The sequence below is a fragment of the Hyperolius riggenbachi genome, chromosome 12, assembly GCF_040937935.1.
Source record: "Hyperolius riggenbachi isolate aHypRig1 chromosome 12, aHypRig1.pri, whole genome shotgun sequence".
NCBI classification, from domain to species: Eukaryota; Metazoa; Chordata; class Amphibia; order Anura; family Hyperoliidae; genus Hyperolius; species Hyperolius riggenbachi.
In genome coordinates, this window is record NC_090657.1 from 204,665,740 (window position 1) to 204,686,032 (window position 20,293).

The 20,293-nt window shown below is 47.5% G+C and overlaps 1 protein-coding gene across 1 annotated transcript in view; it reads left to right on the forward strand.

Annotated features, from left to right (window-relative positions):
- Positions 1-14,748: 14,748 nt before the first annotated feature.
- The window catches only part of GLP2R (glucagon like peptide 2 receptor), a 201,580-nt gene continuing 196,035 nt past the window's right edge, over positions 14,749-20,293 (forward strand). Inside the window, exon 1 of the mRNA XM_068264177.1 lies at positions 14,749-14,869. The gene's annotated coding sequence lies outside the window, so the exon portion shown is untranslated. The remainder of the gene's footprint in view (positions 14,870-20,293) is intronic.

Consider the following 20,293-nt stretch of genomic DNA (forward strand, 5'->3'; position numbering starts at 1 on the left):
TCAGGGAATCCTTAGAGCTTTGCTGAACGCCAGTGAACAGAATCGCTATGACAAAGTTGCCCTATGATGGCATTCACACTATAGTTGCGATTTGTATGAAAATCACAAATGCACTGCATACAGCATTTTGTGAGCATTCGCAATGCGATTTTTGTTTCTTGAACAAGTTATCGTCCCACCCAGTAGCGCTCAGTGTGATGCTGACCTCTCCCCAGCCAGTGCGATTCCCCAGCCAGTATGACCCTCACTCTCCTTTCAGCGTTTCCTTACTTTCTGACCCATAGCACCCTACGTAACCTTACTTCCCCACCCGGCTACTTTTTCATGCCACCCGGCTAGAAAATATTTCTGGGGAGAACACTGGCATATTTTCCACACTTTCAGTCATGCTTTTAATCACCTATTTAATCACTTGTATTTATATAAAGGTTTCATTTTGGCCTAAAAGGGTGATTTTGATGAGCACAAGCATCTTCCAGGCCCGTTAGAAGTACTTCCTGGGGGTGAAATCCTGTATTGCAGTGCTGTACAACTTCATGGATATGGAGGGCCAAGCTTTCTTGGTCTGGAGGGGGCGGAGCAGCTCCTCCTGGCTTTGGGAGGCAGTACCAAGTGAAGAAAAAGAGGTGGGTGTGGCAAACCTAGTGAGAGGAGGGGGAATGACACCACAAACAGACTGGAAATAGCAAGAGCTGGCGAGGGCCGGACGCAGCCCGCAGGCCGCCTTTTGGACAGCCCTGCTGTATTGTATGGAGTTATTTGAACTCGTTTTTCAAAATTTGCATCACCTCAAAATGATCATCATTTCATTTGCTATCTCTAATGCTCACTGCAGCTTTTTGACTGATGGGTGATGATTTCACAGCTAAATCTATCTACAGCAAAACGTACAGTCTGTGTCGCGTACTATTACATCCTGCATTAGTAAGTATCATCTATGCGAGCTTGGGAAGTCTATTAAAGTGGATGTCCAGTCATTTTGCTTTTCTGTAATGTATCTATATTGTGCTTACCCTTTATACAGCTCTTTACATTACACTAAGTAATTCATTTCAGTGACCGTCTCTCAACAAAGCTCACAGCTTTATGTACCTATTGTACTCTAGAGATGATTTATGGTGGAAGCCAATTAGTCTGCTAGCTGTAGCTGTGGTTGGATAGTGTACAGGCACCTATTAAGTAAGGAGACCTTGGGCAAGACTCCCTAACCCTGCCTACTGAGCGCGCCCTAGAGGCTGCAGCTCTGGCGCTTTGAGTCCGCCAGGAGAAAAGCGCAATGTAAATGTTCTGTGCCTTGTCTTGTACTAATGTGTTTTAGGGATGTGAGAGGAACACGGAGTACCTGGAGGAAACCCATGCAAATACATCGTTAAAGTCTACACAGGTTGTGCCTTGGCCCAGATCTCACCATGAAACAGGGCTGTGGAGTCGGTACAAAAATCATCCGATTTCATTTCCGACTCCTCAGTTTAGGAAACCACTGACTCCGACTCCAGGTACCCAAAATAGCTTTGACTGACACCTCAACTCCTTAGGGCCCTTTTACACTTAATTAGATGCTCTCAGTTAAAATGGAAAGAAATCTGATTTTCAAAGTAATGCGCATGTTTTCCTACGGCACAGTTCCCACTATACACGTTTTAACTGAAATCTTTTTCACAATGCATTGATATGGGAAAAACGTGTACAAACGCATACCAATGCATTACGTGTAAGGGCAGGAACACACTAGGCAGAGTCACATATGCATATGATTTCCATAGCACATAGTGGAAAACGCATATGTGATTCTGCCTAGTGTGTTCCTACCCTAAAAGAGCCCTTATCTAATTTTTACCCAGGGTGTGAAGAGCATATCTATGAAGTAGCCACCGGGAGATTTGGGTGCAGGATAAAGCCGATATATGGCTTACCTGCTCCTGTACAAGTCCCAGCGACGTAAATTACTATTCCCCCTCCAGGTCGCCATGAATAGTGTGGACTGAGTCCTGGCGGTGTAAATTACTAGTCCCCCTCCAGGTCGCCATGAATAGTGTGGACTGATGTATTTCGGCAGCCAGATATTGCTGGCGGACGAATTACAGTGTTTTAAAAGTAATTTGAGCTCCGTCTATTGACGGTGTCCAAATCACTCACTAAGCCGCTATAGCTGTAATCTCCTGCGTGGTTTTAACAGCACTCGCTGTGAAATTGGTACAAAAATTATCCGCCTCCTCAGTTTACTGAAACCTCCGACTCCAGGTATCCAAAATTGCTCCACCTCCACAGCCCTGCATGAAACGCTAGGGCTGCTCCTCAATAATTCACACCACTCCCTCCCCACTGTGGTAAAAGACCCTCCAACTCTCCATGTGGGCCCCCAATGTGTTCTGCAGCAAGTCCACCTCATTGATGGACCCAGTCCTCCTCTCCTCTTACAGAGCCTTAGAGAGGGGTGTGTGGCACTCAGTCTACTAATCAGAAGGAGATGACAATTATACTTACGGTAGTACTCCTCCTTCCCATTCTTTTCTATGGAATGGAGCATGGGGTACTGTGGCGTACATCACAAAGCATTGTGGGATAGGGCTTTGGGGAGAGGAGGAGCGGGGACAGGCTGTTGTGTTGCTCAATTTCCCACTAGGATGATACGTAGCCTGGATAATGGATGGTTGGTGTCCTGTTTGGAGTGGGGAGGAGTTGTGCAGCCCTCTAAAAAGCGGAGTGGTCTCATGGCCCTGCAGCTAAGGGCCCCATAGGTTAGTATTAGGCAGTATCTAGTTGTGGATAGGCACACCTTGCCGTGGGTGTTTGGGTGCTCAGCCTTGATGCAGAAGCAACATCGATCCAATAACAGCAATTCTAGTTCGGCTGGCACACCAGTAGTAATAATCAAGAAGTTTTATTGTATGCACAACATGACAATTGTTTCGGGGCCACGGCGGGTCCCCTTCATCAGATAAACTGCAGACATACGTATGTCTGCACTTTATCTGATGAAGGGGACCCGCCGTGGCCCCGAAACAATTGTCATGTTGTGCATACAATAAAACTGCTTGATTATTACTACTGGTGTGCCAGCCGAACTAGAATTGAGGTTAGTATTACGGGGATGTGAAAGGGAAAAGGCAGTTTACTATGAGGTAAAGAAAGATAGGTAGGTTTAAATGAAGAGGAACTGTTTTGCAGAATATATTCCTGGAGGAGCTTCCAAAATGCACAAAATAGTTTGAGACAATTTTTTTTTTAAAACACATTGGATTACCGTGTAATACATTTCTTTGCAAATAAAACATAATTTTAATAAAGTTTTGGATGCATACTAATGCAAAAGTTTGCCAAGACATCAATCTGCGATTGGGATTGGTTGCCTTTGATTCATCATACTTTTAATGCTGCACTATTCTATTTATAACCAGGGTGATTTGGCCCTGCCCTGGACGATCTGTGATTGGGACTATTTACGAGGACAATCTGCATGTACCTGGTGGATGACTTACCTCTATTGCTGCATGGAAATAATTTCATCTTCCCAGTGATTTATGGTGATTTGGATTTCCTGGCAGGACACACTTAACTGTTGGTATGGAGGACTGCAGCCTCTTTCCAGTTGGTTATAGGGCTACCTTGCAGAGGCATAACTAGAGGGGAGCAGCACCTGTGATCACAGGGGGGCCCAGAGTTTTGGGGGCCCCAACTGTTAGAATGTAAGGCCTCAGTCAGTTGCTTTAACTGAGTTTAGTCAAAGGACTTGATTTGCAGAGTCTCCCTTTAAGCAGAGTTTCTCGGAGAAGAAATGATGCAGTCAGTTGGCCACATAATGGGTTATCAGGTCTAAGGTCTAACTGCTCCGACCGTTAGACGACAGAAACAATAAACAAAGCCGATATTTACAAAACATTGCATTCTTTGCAACTAGGTTATAAAGCAATGGACTATTAATTGATGAGGTGGGTCACATGCCCATGCCCGCCAATTGTAGGCTTGGGGGAATGGCTCAGATGATGTCACATTTAACTCTTTGGTGATCAGTATTAAAGCCAGGGACGGGCTGCAGAGAGGCACTTCTGCTTCCTGTGACTGCTGGCTTTAACCCTTTACTTTTATTTATAATATGTCTTGTCATCTTATCTAACTGTATGCTGTATATAGGTCTATGGGCCACGTAGCCTAGATGTAACGTAGTTTAGACTGAAGATAAAGACTGGTTACCATTCACCAGGAAGGGAGCCAAGAGCTGTAACGCAAAGGACTTACTACAGAACAATCTGCTTTGCTAAGATGTAACCACATGTACTGTATATCTGTTGACTGAATAAACTCCTAAACTTTGAGGACGCCTAAGAAGTTCTATCTCCTATGCTGTTGCTGTGATGAGAATCGTGTTTGCAGCTCTTATTCATGAGTTGCTGGTGCAGGTGTAGTGTGAGGGAAGATGCCGAGAGCCCAGTATAGTGTAGTATGCACTGTAAATTGGGTATGGAAGGTAAGTATATGTAGGTTATACTCACAAACAAGGGTTACCGTCCAGGTAACCACTATGAAGGCAGGTGAGGAGATTAGACCTGTCCCCACTCAGGATTAAGAAGTCGCTCTCTGTAGATCGGAAAAAAAAGAAGAATTCCCCTCCACCGGGGGTGGAAACAACTGCAAAAGTAGTACAGAGGCGCCAACAGGGTAAAAACAATATTTCTTTAAAATGGTTAAAATGAAGTAGGTAGCGGTGGACTTACCCCTCCAAAACAGACACAAAAATTGCTGTTTTAAGCAAAAATCAGTTTATTTACATACTCCGAACAAGGTGCAACGCGTTTCGCGGGTATATCCCACTTCCTCAGGCAATAAATAGGAGCATATCACCAATGCGGTCCGGTACAGCAATTTTTGTGTCTGTTTTGGAGGGGTAAGTCCACCGCTAACTACTTCATTTTAACCATTTTAAAGAAATATTGTTTTTACCCTGTTGGCGCCTCTGTACTACTTTTAAAGGTGTAGTGTGGTTGCCAATAGCAATCAACGTATAGTTTCTTACACCAACTACTGACCTTCCCTTCCTCTGATACAGGGAGCCATCCTTCAGTTCAGGTGTTTTTGTGGCTAAACTTGTTATGGGTGTGAGGATTCTGATGGCCACTCTTGTTCTATGACCCTTGTGTGATGGGACCAAGGCCGTGAAAGGCACCAAAGGGGGGGGGGGGGACAAGGGAAGGGGTGTGAACATTTGGGGGTCCCCATTAAAGTTTTGCTGGGGGGGGCCCATGAGTTGTAGTTGCGCCACTGCTAGCTTGATGACCAGTTTTAATTAAAGGGGCTATATGCTTGTATTGGTCACATTTGTGTAGTTTTATCCTCTTTTGATACTCAATAAAAATATTTTTGTATCTGCATGCACACAAGAGCCAATTCTTGCATTTGTGATTGAAGCTATTTTCAATAAAACTCAACTTTTTAATGCTTCGCTGGCTTCCATTCATTTTCTGCAGCATTCTTCTTCCATGGAAATGTGCACTTTTTTTTTTTTCTTCCAAAAAGTGAATGGAAGCGTTGGGGAGCTGCTTACCTTTATGTGTCTGTTGTCAGCCGCTCCTCTGCAGGAAGATTTCAGAGATCTGCTGCACATCCACCTGTCAAATAGAAATGGTATCCTATAATGGTGATAATTCCACTACACTGTCCATCCGCCAGTGCTGGGTATTAAATGTGTCCCCCCCCCCCCGCCGAGTGAGTGCGGTGTGCTCAGCGCACCACGACACAGGGAATGGGGGTAGCCTGGAAACTGCGCTGGTTAGGCATAGAGGTGTGTGTATATGTAAATGTGTGTGTGGAGGGGGGTTGTTATTGTTAGGCACAGGTTAGGGAGGGTAGTGTTAGGCGCAGGTATGAGGGAAGTTAGTATTAGGTGTAGGTATAGGGGATGTTAGTGTTAAAGCGGATCCGAGATGAAAAACTAACTATAACAAGTAACTTGTCTATAAATCTTATCAAAAGTTTAGATAGTTTACACAGCAAATCTATCTGCAAACAGCTGCAACAGTTTATGATTATTGATTCCTGTGATACAATGAGGGCAGCCATGTTCTGTTTGTCTCATTACACATGTGAGCATCTAAGCCAGGGGTCCCCAAATGTTTTGAGTCGAGGGCCGGGTCAACATACTTCAGACTGCTGGGGGGCCGGAGTATACATAAAATGATGTAGAAGTCTGTGGGCCAGACAGTGAAGCATACCCAGGTGACAACCTGCAGTGGACAGCAGTGTCACCTGATGTGGAATTTGATTGAAAATCAATGAATTACTGCTTTCTGGCTTCCATGTGGATGGGTGGTGCCAGCACTGCTATTCTATATGTGAACCACCAATATCTAGCTGACCGTATCTATAAGTAATACATTTTGTGTGGGGGGGGCCGGTAAAAAAGCCTCAGGGGGCCACATTTGGCCCGTGGGCCTTAGTTTGAGGACCACTGATCTAAACCCTCAGCCTCCCCTCCTCTCTCCTCCCCTCTGCATCTGAAATCTATGGCTAGTAACCTCCTCCTCCTCCTGCCCAGACTGAGCTCCCATAAACTCTTGCTACATGACTCTGAAAATGCCAAGGCTCTCTAAAGCTGTGGGCGAGGCTTGTTTAGTTTATAGGGAATTAGAGTATTAAAACAAAACAAAAAAAGTATTAGGCTTGAGGAATGCCCTATAAACTATATGAAAGGAACACAATTATGCAATGAGTAAAAGTTTATCTCGGATCCACTTTAAAGAGACTCTGTAACAAAATGTTGAGCCTTATTTCTTCTATCCTATAATTTCCTATAGCTGTTCTAATGTGGTCTGTCTTACTGCAGCCTTTCCTAGTTGCACAGTGGATGTGTTATCTCTGTTATATGATCTAATCTTCTTTCCTCTGACGGCTTTGTCGGGCTCAGGCAGTCAGGCTGGAATGTGCTGTGCTGCTTGTGATTGGATAGAAGCTATACACACCCTCTCCAGGCGAACACGGCAAATCCAGCGCTGGAGACTTGGGCGCAGCAGCGCAGGAGACTTGGGCACAGCCGGCGCCACCATAGGCCGTAATAGGAATTACGGCTATAGCAGGCACAGGGAGTAACTTCAGCGCCGTCAGAAGACGGAGCTGAAGTTGCTTTTAAAACAATAATCCGGCTTCCAGCAATAGCTGGAAGCCAAATTATTTCATTCCCCCACTATCCATGGTGGCCTGGAGGGGGAATAGTAATAAACATGGCCCGGACTTGTGCGGCAGCAGGATCAGCCATATACCGGCTGTATCCTGCTCCCAAGTCTCCAGCGCCGTTATCTCTCGTACACTCTCCAGGCCCCCTGCACACTCTGTGTGACTCACACAGTGAGCTACTCTCAGCCAGGGCCGGATTACCGACCAAGCAACAAAAGCAGTCGCTTGGGGCCCCATTCAGAGTCAAAGGGGCCCCATCAGCACATAAACCAGCCCTCGCCATCCTGTCAGCGGTGGCTGGATGGTATAATGGTTAAAGGGACTCTGAGCAGTGCAGTAACTATGGAAAGATGCATATCATTTTAAAGCTCTCTTTCTCCTCTTTCCAATGATATATAAACTGCCACCCTATGCCTTTTAGTTTTCGCTATTTTCGTGATCGAAATCACGGCCACGGTAATTTCGTTCACGAAAATAGCGAAAACTAAAAGGTGTAGGGTGGCAGTTTATTTATCATTGGAAAGAGGAGAAAGAGAGCTTCAAAATGATATGCATCTTTCCATAGTTACATTGTATTACACAGGACGACTTTTCTCCAAAGTTGGCAGCTCGATTCAGCACAATGCAATGAAATATAAGGAACCCAGGGGGATATAATTACAAACATCATGCTGGTAGGTGTGAGGATGTAATTAATTAGTTGTGGGTATGCTTAAAGGCATACCCAGTCCCAGAGGCACTGCTTTGAATCCCTTTAAGGGCTCTGCCTCTGACACAGGAGACCAGGGTTCGAATCTCGGCTCTGCCTGTTCAGTAAGCCAGCACCTATTCAGTAGGAGACCTTAGGCAAGTCTCTCTAAAACTGCTACTGCCTATAGGGTGCGTCCTAGTGGCTGCAGCTATGGCGCTTTGAGTCTGCCAGGAGAAAAGCGCGATATAAATGTTATTTGTATTGTCTTGTCTTCTCAAATGATGCTTTGTGCTGCTGATTATCTTCAGAGCCATGCTCTCCTCCTAGGTCCCCCTCCTGCTACTGCGCACTCTGCCACTGCCCACTCCTCCCTCCCTTCCCACAGAGAACCACAGCTGCAGCAAGAATGATAGCAGCAGATGGCAAACGCTCACTCACCTATCCATGATCCAAGCGATAGAGATCCCGTCATCTGAAACCCATCTGTCTCTTCTACAGTGCAGCCGCTCGCTCTGAACTTCCTGATTCTCAGATCAGACAGGAAGTAGGAAGTAGTAATAGTATTAGTAACAGAGCGGCAGAACTCTAGAGGAGACAGATGGGCTCCGGATGACGAGACCTCTATTGCTTGGATCGCAATAGGTGAATGTGAGTCATCTGGTGCTGTCATTCTCCCCCGCTGTGGCTGCCTTCTCTGCTGGTCTATCGTATTCACTGGGATGGAGGCTGCATGGTGGCTGTCTAGTTTGGGAGGAGATCGGTTGTTCGGTGGTGGAGGTGGTTATGTAATTCTGTCTGGGGAACGGCTTCCGGTTGGGCGGTGTCCAGAGCTTTCTGCTATTGCCAGGCTGGAGATGCAGGGGGAAAGTGCTGCTGCTGTGATATCTGGCGCCCTCTTCACAGGGGTGCCCCAGCCCCTGAGTGCAAATGTCCCAGCCATTCATCTCTCACTCTGCATTTTGGCACTGCTATTCCCTGCATTGTGCACCTACAGAGGAAAGTGGGCTGTTGCCCATAGCAACCAGTACTTCGGCTGCCCCGGTGTGTGCGGCATGTTGCTGTGCAGCTGCATCTTCTGATTCTATTACGACATGATGGGGGGGCCCAAATCAGTTACTTTGCTTAGGGCCCCATTTATCCTTAATCCGGCTCTGCTCTCAGCCTATCACTTGCTATGTCTTTTGTTTGTAAACACTGGATAAAAATGGCAATTACAAGCTAGGATTGCAGCAGGGAGTGGCAGCAACAGCACAGAGGGGCCCAGGAGAACATAATGAATAGAATGGTATGCTTTTTATTGTAAGAATTTTACAGTACAGATTTTAAGTGTAGGTATAAGGGAGGTTAGTGTTTAGTGTTAGGCATACAGTGGGTTGCAAAAGTATTCGGCTCCCTTGAAGTTTTCCACATTTTGTCACATTACTGCCACAAACATGCATCAATTTTATTTGAATTCCACGTGAAAGACCAATACAAAGTGGTGTACATGTGAGAAGTGGATCGAAAATCATACATCATTTCAAACATTTTTTACAAATAAATAACTGCAAAGTGGGGTGTGCGTAATTATTCGGCCCCCTGAGTCAATCCTTTGTAGAACCACCTTTTGCTGCAATTACAGCTGACAGTCTTTGAGGGTATGTCTCTACCAGCTTTGCACATCTAGACTGAAATCATTGCCCATTCTTCTTTGCAAAACAGCTCCAGCTCAGTCAGATTAGATGGACAGCGTTTGTGAACAGCAGTTTTCAGATCTTGCCACAGATTCTCGATTGGATTTAGATCTGGACTTTGACTGGGCCATTCTAACACATAGATATGTTTTGTTTTAAACCATTCCATTGTTGCCCTGGCTTTATGTTAAGGGTCATTGTCCTGCTGGAAGGTGAACCTCCGCCCCAGTCTCAAGTCTTTTGCAGTCTCCAAGAGGTTTTCTTCCAAGTTTGCCCTGTATTTGGCTCCATCCATCTTCCCATAAACTCTGACCAGCTTCCCTGTCCCTGCTGAAGAGATGCACCCCCCGAGCATGATGCTGCCACCACCATATTTGACAGTGCGGATGGTGTGTTCAGAGTGATGTGCAGTGTTAGTTTTTCGCCACACATTGCGTTTTACATTTTGGCCAAAAAGTTCCATTTTGGTCTCATCTGACCAGAGCACCTTCTTCCACATGGTTGCTGTGTCCCCCACATGGCTTGTGGCAAACTGCAAACGGGACTTCTTATACTTTCTGTTAACAATGCCTTTCTTCTTGCCACTCTTCCATAAAGGCCAACTTTGTGAAGTGCATGACTAATAGTTGTCCTATGGACAGAGTCTCCCACCTGAGCTGTAGATCTCTGCAGCTCGTCCAGAGTCACCATGGGCCTCTTGACTGCATTTCTGATCAGAGCTCTCATTGTTCGGCCTGTGAGTTTAGGTGGATGGCCTTGTCTTGGTAGGTTTACAGTTGTGCCATACTCCTTCCATTTCTGAATGATCGCTTGAACAGTGCTCCGTGGGATATTCAAGGCTTTGGAAATCTATTTGTAGCCTAAGCCTGCTTTATTTCTCAATAACTTGATCCCTGACCTGTGTTGTGTGTTCTTTGGACTTCACGGTGTTGTTGCTCCCAATATTCTCTTAAGCCCAATCTACACGATACGATTCTTTATACGATTCGATTACGATTCTATTTACGTTCCGATTAAATCCAACATGTCCGATCCGGATTTGTTTCGATTCAATTCGATTTGCCATTGTTTTGCAATGGCAAATCGAATCGAATCCCGATCGGACATGTTGGATTTAATCGGATCGTGAATAGAATCATAATCAAATCGTATAAAGAATCGTATCGTTTAGATGGGGCTTAAGACAACCTCTGAGGCCCTCACAGAGCAGCTGTATTTGTACTGACATTAGATTACACCTAGGTGCACTCTATTTAGTCATTAGCACTCATCAGGCAATGTCTATAGGCAACTGACTGCACTCAGATCAAAGGGGGCCGAATAATTATGCACACCCCACTTTGCAGTTATTTATTTGTAAAAAATGTTTGGAATCATGTATGATGTTCATTCTACTTCTCATGTGTACACCGCTATGTGTTGGTCTTTCACGTGGAATTCCAATAAAATTGGTTCATGTTTGTGGCAGTAATATGACAAAATGTGGAAAACTTCAAGGGGGCCGAATACTTTTGCAAACCACTGTATGTGGTGGTGGGGGGTGTTAGACATAGGTGGTGGGGGTTAGTGTTAAGTGTAGGTATGGGGGTGGTGTTAGGTGTAAGTATGGGGTTAGGCATATGTGGGGGCCCCAGTTAGTGTTAGGTGAAGGTGGGCAGAGTCGACAGCACAGGTGGGGTGGAGTTATCCCCACCTTCACCTAACACTCTGTTACTGCAGAGTATTGCGTGACACCCTCTGCACCGCCGGAGTCCACCGATGCGACCTCCTGTCACAGCACAGCTCTCCCCCTAGCGCTTGGCGTGTCTCCCTGCATCACATGATTACATGCGAGCAGGAAGAGATGCCAGCACTAGGGGAGAGCTGAGCTGTGACAGGAGGTCGGACACCGCTGGACTCCGGCGATGGAGCAGGCTTGCTGCAGGAGGTCTCCAGTGTCACCCCCTGCCATGGTGACACCATGCGCAGTCCGCTCCTGACACCACCCCCTTAGTCCACCACTGCCCCCGTTTAGTAACTGTGACCCAGAGTTGATGCAGAATTATGAACATTTATGCAGTTTAAAAATGGACAAATTAAATCCCACATCGGCTTAATTTGAATGGACTACGGGTAATTTTAACTTTGCTTATAAAATTGCATACTTCTGCATAAACTTGGAATTATTTGTATATTATCAACTATCAAAAATTAAAACAAACCCGTGCATTTGAAAAACAAAAAGTTAGATACTTTCCTCAGTAGAGAGAAGTCTCTGGGTCCTTAAAAGTCTCCCCCGTCTCCCTCCACCTTGCCGTTCCAGTGCTGAGACCCGTGAAGCACGGCCGCACTGCACCTCTGCAGCAGCATGGACCCGCTCAGACTTCAGTGCGCAATTGTTACTGCGCGAGCATGAGCGCTGACAAGGGCTAGTTGTTGGTTTTGAGGAGGAGACACAACAGGAACAGGCTGGTGGAGGAGGATGAGGGAAGCCCCTAGTTACCAGAGGCTTTCCTCTATCAAAGTGAGTACCCAATTGGGGCACCTTTTTTTCCTCAGAGGTACCCTTTAACATAAGCTAGATCCACAGATATCAAAATAACCTAGTTATCAGTCTGCAGGTCTGAGGACTTGGCCTGCATAATGTTAGTGCAGACTAGTCATTAACTGTACATCCCCACCACAGTGATCCCCACTACTCCCCACCACAGTGACCACAAAACTCTGTAGTACAGAGCAGGAGCGTAGCAATAGGGGTTGCAGCGGTCGAGGCCCTTGGGCCAGAGGGGCCCTCCCTCAACTGCAGTATTAGCTCTCTATTGGTTCTGTGCTTGTAATAGCGACTTCTATAGATACTTTTAATAGTGGTAATCATAAAAAAACTGATCCCCATCCCCTTCTTGCACCTCTGATGCAGTAGTTGCCATAGGCAGGTTTTGGTGCGCCATATCAATTGTTATGTATAGAGTGTTAGGGGGGCCCAATCTAAAACTTGCATCGGGGCCCACAGCTCCTTAGCTACACCACTGGTGCAGAGACAGTCCCCTCTCCCACCATAGTGACCCCTCACCCTATCCCCACCACAGTGACCACAAAACTCTGTAGTAAAGAGACAGTCTCCTCTCCCACCATAGTGACCCCTCACCCCATCCCTACCACAGTGACCACAAAACTCTGTAGTACAGAGACAGTCCCCTCTCCCACCATAGTGACCTCTCACCCTATCCCCACCACAGTGACCACAAAACTCTGTAGTACAGAGACAGTCCCCTCTCCCACCATAGTGACCCCTCACCCCATCCCCACCACAGTGACCACAAAACTCTGTAGTACAGAGACAGTCCCCTCTCCCACCATAGTGACCCCTCACCCTATCCCCACCACAGTGACCACAAAACTCTGTAGTACAGAGACAGTCCCCTCTCCCACCATAGTGACCCCTCACCCCATCCCCACCACAGTGACCACAAAACTCTGTAGTACAGAGACAGTCCCCTCTCCCACCATAGTGACCCCTCACCCTATCCCCACCACAGTGACCACAAAACTCTGTAGTACAGAGACAGTCCCCTCTCCCACCATAGTGACCCCTCACCCTATCCCCACCACAGTGACCACAAAACTCTGTAGTACAGAGACAGTCTCCTCTCCCACCATAGTGACCCCTCACCCCATCCCCACCACAGTGACCACAAAACTCTGTAGTACAGAGACAGTCCCCTCTCCCACCATAGTGACCCCTCACCCCATCCCCACCACAGTGACCACAAAACTCTGTAGTACAGAGACAGTCCCCTCTCCCACCATAGTGACCCCTCACCCCATCCCCACCACAGTGACCACAAAACTCTGTAGTACAGAGACAGTCCCCTCTCCCACCATAGTGACCCCTCACCCCATCCCCACCACAGTGACCACAAAACTCTGTAGTACAGAGACAGTCCCCTCTCCCACCATAGTGACCCCTCACCCTATCCCCACCACAGTGACCACAAAACTCTGTAGTACAGAGACAGTCCCCTCTCCCACCATAGTGACCCCTCACCCCATCCCCACCACAGTGACCACAAAACTCTGTAGTACAGAGGTAGTCCCCTCTCCCACCATAGTGACCCCTCACCCTATCCCCACCACAGTGACCACAAAACTCTGTAGTACAGAGACAGTCCCCTCTCCCACCATAGTGACCTCTCACCCTATCCCCACCACAGTGACCACAAAACTCTGTAGTACAGAGACAGTCCCCTCTCCCACCATAGTGACCCCTCACCCTATCCCCACCACAGTGACCACAAAACTCTGTAGTACAGAGAGACAGTCCCCTCTCCCACCATAGTGACCCCTCACCCTATCCCCACCACAGTGACCACAAAACTCTGTAGTACAGAGACAGTCCCCTCTCCCACCATAGTGACCCCTCACCCTATCCCCACCACAGTGACCACAAAACTCTGTAGTACAGAGACAGTCCCCTCTCCCACCATAGTGACCCCTCACCCTATCCCCACCACAGTGACCACAAAACTCTGTAGTACAGAGACAGTCCCCTCTCCCACCATAGTGACCCCTCACCCTATCCCCACCACAGTGACCACAAAACTCTGTAGTACAGAGACAGTCCCCTCTCCCACCATAGTGACCCCTCACCCTATCCCCACCACAGTGACCACAAAACTCTGTAGTACAGAGACAGTCCCCTCTCCCACCATAGTGACCCCTCACCCTATCCCCACCACAGTGACCACAAAACTCTGTAGTACAGACAGTCCCCTCTCCTACCATAGTGACCCCTCACCCTATCCCCACCACAGTGACCCCCACAACTCTGCAGTACAGAGACAATTATCCTGCTTCCCAGCATAGTGACCATTTGCAGTACAGAGACAGCCCCACCCCTCCACCCTCAGCGTAGTAACCACACGCACTTTCCTACCATTTCCCCAGCAGAGACTTCCCCCGAATTGCTCACCTCCATCCCTAGCTTCTTCACCACACTGCATACGGGAAAGTGTGTGGAGAAGACCTCTTACCTGAGCACTTTTTTCTTTCTTTATACAGATTTATGTATAAGGGAGAAGAAGAAACTAGAAAGCTGTACGTTTTCCCCATGTATAATAAAGTTTTATGTAAAAAAAAAATCAAAGAACTTGCCTCGTGGAGGTGGGCCTATGTGGTGAGGTATCCTGTGAGGAGGAGGAGGAGGCGGGGCTATTAGCTGTGAGGCGGAGCTAGGCCCTGTCATCAGTGTTTCTGCACAGCCTGCAGTGGGAGCTGCTCTAGTAATCCTGACACATTGTTCAGCTTTCCTTCCTTCTAGTACATTCTGCTCTGGTCACATTAGAATGCCAGTCTGCACTCTACAGTAAGTAAGCCTAGAAGTCATAGTTTAAGAGGTTGCTTATAATGAATTGTATTTTCTATATAGCACTTTTATGTGTACAGACCCCATACATAAGGGAGCTGGTGTGCTTGAGGTGACCCAGTGCATAGCTCCCAACTGTCCCTCTTTTGGAGGGACAGTCCCTCTTTGGGAGCCCTGTACCTCTGTCCCTAGCACAATAATAACTATATGGCAGTGATCTCACTGCTGTGATTGCTGCTGATCGTGGATGATTAGCGATAACCACAAAACGCGTTACATGCAGCATTTTATCCCGATTCTGGAGTGATCGCGATTAGAAAAAGCGCTAATCGTGAGAGTGTACAGTGACTTTATAGTGGTAAAATCACCTGCGCAGAACGCTAGCACTAAGCACTAGCTTTTTTTGCTTCCAAGTGAGAACGGGCTCTTATAACTTATTGAAAATAAACGAATGAGATAATTAATTTGATGCGTAATACAGTTGATAAAAAGAACAATAGTACTGTAGAAATGAGTCTCATATAATTATTTTCACTTTCACAGCTGTATTTTATCAGACTATCACTGGCCCATACACACGTTGGATTTTTGCGAACGACCCGTCGTTTGAGCGTTCCGTCGTTCGCACGTCAAATCCGGCGTGTGTACAGACTATCGTTCGGGTGATAAGTTTGGTTTTCAGCGATCCGCCGGGCGTAGGAGAAGAAGTGAATTGAAGAAGCACCTCTGCCTATTTAGCTCCTTGGCATTCTTTTTTTGCTGTTAGAGAATCCGCCAAACCCCCCCACCCCCGAACAGTATCACTGGGATACAGTGCTGCAATTTTCCCTCCTGTCCTTTGGGTGGTGCTCTATTCCTGTGGTACATGACATGACAGGCCTACGGGTGGTGCTCTACCCCTGTGGTACATGACAGGCCTCCGGGTGGTGCTCTACTCCTATGGTACATGACAGGCCTACGGGTGGTGCTCTACTCCTATGGTACATGACAGGCCTATGGGTGTTGCTCTACCCCTGTGGTACATGACAGGCCTCCATGTGGTGCTCTACCCCTGTGGTACATGACAGGCCTCCGGGTGGTGCTCTACTCCTATGGTACATGACAGGCCTCCGGGTGGTGCTCTACTCCTATGGTACATGACATGCCTCCAGGTGGTGCTCTACCCCTATGCAGTGTTCTCCCCAGGCTCTTTTAGCCGGGTGCTTCACCCGGCCAGTTTTGGAGAGCCCCCCCCCCCCCCCCGCTGTCATTGGCTCATCTCCTATGCCGTAAGCAGAGTTGCTCACAGAAGCACCGGCCCTGCATTCTCTCGTCTTGCCCCACCCGGCTACTTTTTCATGCCACCCAGCTACTACAGGCCTACGGGTGGTGCTCTACTCCTGTGGTACATGACATGACAGGCCTACGGGTGGTGTTCTACTCCTGTGGTACATAACAGGCCTACGGGTGGTGCTCTACTCCTGTGGTACATGACAGGCCTCCGGGTGGTCCTCTACTCCTATGGTACATAACAGGCCTACGGGTGGTGCTCTACCCCTGTGGTACATGACATGCCTCCGGGTAGGGCTCTACCCCTATGGTATATGACGTGACAGGCCTCAGAGCGGTGCTCTACCCCTGTGGTACATGACATGCATCCGGGTAGGGCTCTACCCCTATGGTATATGACGTGACAGGCCTCAGAGCGGTGCTCTACCCCTGTGGTACATGACATGCATCCGGGTAGGGCTCTACCCCTATGGTATATGACGTGACAGGCCTCAGAGCGGTGCTCTACCCCTGTGGTACATGACATGCCTCCGGGTGGTGTTCTACCCCTATGGTATATGACGTGACAGGCCTCAGAGCGGTGCTCTACTCCTGTGGTACATGACATGCATCCGGGTAGGGCTCTACCCCTATGGTATATGACGTGACAGGCCTCAGAGCGGTGCTCTACCCCTGTGGTACATGACATGCATCCGGGTAGGGCTCTACCCCTATGGTATATGACGTGACAGGCCTCAGAGCGGTGCTCTACCCCTGTGGTACATGACATGCATCCGGGTAGGGCTCTACCCCTATGGTATATGACGTGACAGGCCTCAGGGTGGTGCTCTACCCCTGTGGTACATGACATGACAGCCCCCAATCTCATCCGAGGAATCGAGAGTCCCAAGGGATGTGAAAGAGACTGGCCGAATCCCGGTAAAGCAGCGCTCTACACAGTACCCTACCGGCCGGTTGCCCCGACCCAGGCGTGGGATTATTGCTCTCAGCATGTGTTTTTTAGCCTGAGCCTGGCTCGGGAATACCAATAGGGAGGTTTAGGTGAAAAAAAGACACAGAAGTAAAGACCCTTTGAACTTTCCTGCACATAAACCTTATTATCTGTCGAATCCCTGACAGATATCAGCCTTTTAGCTTCTATTTACTTTTCAGAAAAGAGACTGAATTCACCAGCCCTTTTTCGTACAGATGACAAGACAAGCTTTTTAACTCTTGCTTTACTGGAAAACAGAAACTTCAGATCATTTCTTAGTAGGGCTGGCATTGTATGTATATATGTTTATCACATCATGACACAGGTCACTTCAGGTGTGCTTAAAATGAGGACCTGACCAAAAAAGCAAGGTACTTGCATTGTTTATCTTCCTCCATATTAAATGAACGTTTAATATGGGCATCTGCTAGCAGTACATTCGTGCACTGGCCGGGCTCAGTACAGGCAGTGGAGAGACGTTCACTGCATGGAGTCAAATCTGAGCACTGCTGCCCTGACATGTGATACGAGATGTTTTTTTGCTTCCTGGAAACTGCACCACATGTCAAGTGCTAACTCAATGGTGCTGCAAACACTGCCGTTCATGTGCATTAAACTGCAGCCAGAAGGCGCTCAGTAGCCGGCAGATGGGAGACTGACCTCTATGCTGAATGGTGCAGCTCACCCTCCTGCATAAAAGAGGCTTAAAGGACAACTATAACGAGAGGGATATGGAGGCTGTCATATTTATTTCCTTTTAAGAAACACTAGTTGCCTGACTATCCTGCTGATCCTCTGCCTCTAATACTTTTAGCCATAGACCCTGAACAAGCATATGCAAACCAGGTGTTTCTGACATTATTGTCAGATCTGACAATACTTGTTTCTGGTGTGATTCAGACACTACTGGGGCCAAATAGATCAGCAGGGCTGCCAGGCAACTGGTAATGCTTAAAAGAAAATCTATATGGCAGCCTCCATACACCTTTCATTTCAGTTGTCGCGATTCGCCTGCACAGTTGAGCAGACCTAATCGGATTCGGCTATTTCTGCCTGAGCGGAGAGCCACTACTGCACCTGTGCTGGAGCCAGAGGAGGTAAATATTTATATGCTCGCCATTTGTGGACTTCTAGCGCTGCTGCCGTGAGACAGAGGAGGGTGAGGGAAGGCCAGATAGGATCCAGAGGCTTTCCCCTCCCGAGGTAAGTGCCCTCCTGGGCCCATTTTTAAGTTTACAGATTCTCATTAAGGGAACCCGAGGTGAGAGGGATATGGAGTCTGACATGTTTATCTCCTTTTAAACAATGCAAATTGCCTGGCTGTCCTGCTAATCCTCTGCTTCTAATACTTTAAGCCATAGACCCTGAGCAAGCATATAGATCAGATGTCTAGGACAAATCTGACAAGATTAGCTGCATGCTTGTTTCAGGTGTGTGATTTAAACCCCATTGACCAGAAAGACCCGCAGGACTGCCAGGCAACTTGTATTGTTTAAAAGGAAATAAATATGGCAGGTTCCATAGGTCGCTCACTTCTTAAAGCGGACCTCCAGAGTCAAGAAGAAAATCCTGCAGCCTGCTAGTAATAATGTCTAAGCGTTTTTCTCCAGGGAAAGAGCGGAGGCGGGGCCAGGCGCCGGAAGTCAGGTTATGTGGGGTCTTTGGGACGGCTTCCCGGGAGAAGGCTTCTCAGGTAAATATAACTTTTTTTTTCCTAGCAGGCTGCAGGATTTTCTTCTTTACTCTGGAGGTCCGCTTTATGCCGCGTGTAAATGCACAACTGTTGTCATCCAAAGAGATCAGGACTCGATCTATCAGGCGACAGTTCTGGGGTCGAGCTCTGCTGTTGCATGGTCACAGTGGCATAACTGCTGCCCCCACAACTGTGGGGGGCCTGGGGGGGTATACAGCGGGCTGCCACATCTCTCCATAGAAGCCGAGCCCTAGGGGACGTTCAGAAGTGTCACCAATTACTTCCAAAAACGAGCCTATTCATACTGCGCATGCACAAGTCCAGGCTCGAGCATGCACAAAATGAATGTGCTTGTCTTCAGTAGCACTGGGGAAGGCAAGTACTTCCAAAGGCTCAGGGCTGTGGTGTTGGAGTCGGAGCAACTTTGGGTACCTGGAGTCGGAGTTGGTGGTTTCATAAACTGAGGAGTCGGAGTCTGATGATTTTTGTACCAACTCCATAGCCCTGCAAAGGCTGCACAAGGAGTACTGAAGACTTGGGCCTGATTCATAAAGTGGTGCTAACAGTTAGCACCGTGGTGAAAAGCCCTTTATCACGCCTAAACTCAGTTTAGGCATGATAAGTTTAGGTGTGATAAGTTTAGGCCTGATAAGTTTAGGTGTGATAAGTTTAGGCATGATAAGTTTAAGCACCAACTGCGTTAGCACCGCAGTGCACAGCTGATCAAATGTTTTGCGCTAGCAAAGTCTGGTGTACTTTGCATAGAGTTTAATGGCGCTGCTTTGCGTGCGGGACTTTGCACGCTAACTACACTTATCTAAACTTAGCATGCCTAAACTTATCACACCTAAACTTATCACACCTAAACTGGCTTTTCACCAGCGTGGTGCAATGGTTATCATGTCTAAAGTGTCTAACTGGGTTAGCACCGCTTTGTGAATCGAGCCCCTAGTGAGTTGAATAAGTTCATCCAGGGACAGCACAAGAATGACGGTTTGGAGCGAGAACATAGGTATGTATTATAACTAATTTAGCTTCAGGTTTGCTTTACGTTGTGAGCTTTGAGCAGTAACCCCTCTTTGTGTGAGTCCCCGGGGAGCTGCAGTTACGTATACCCTCCTGCTGTGCCCACTTATACAGTGGTTTATATTCTTTACCTTAGCACTCAGACATCTAGCACATAACACCAGGAGAAACGGCGCTGGTTACTTTGTATACGATGCCTCCCACCGGTGGAAAGGGATGACTTATGTGAGGCAGAATCTATAAGAACATTTCATAAATCTCTTTAATGAGACCCACTGGCGGAAAAGCGGTGAGAGTTACTAGCGGTGCAGAGGAAATGGATGACGTGGTGACAGGGGCAGCCAGGCAGGAAAGTGGTCGCGTACATCAGAACACAACTCAGGCTTTCTGCAGCAAAAATAACTACAAGTCCCAGCATGCCTCAGCAGTGTGTGAAAGGCTAATTAGCAAAGATGTCCGTATG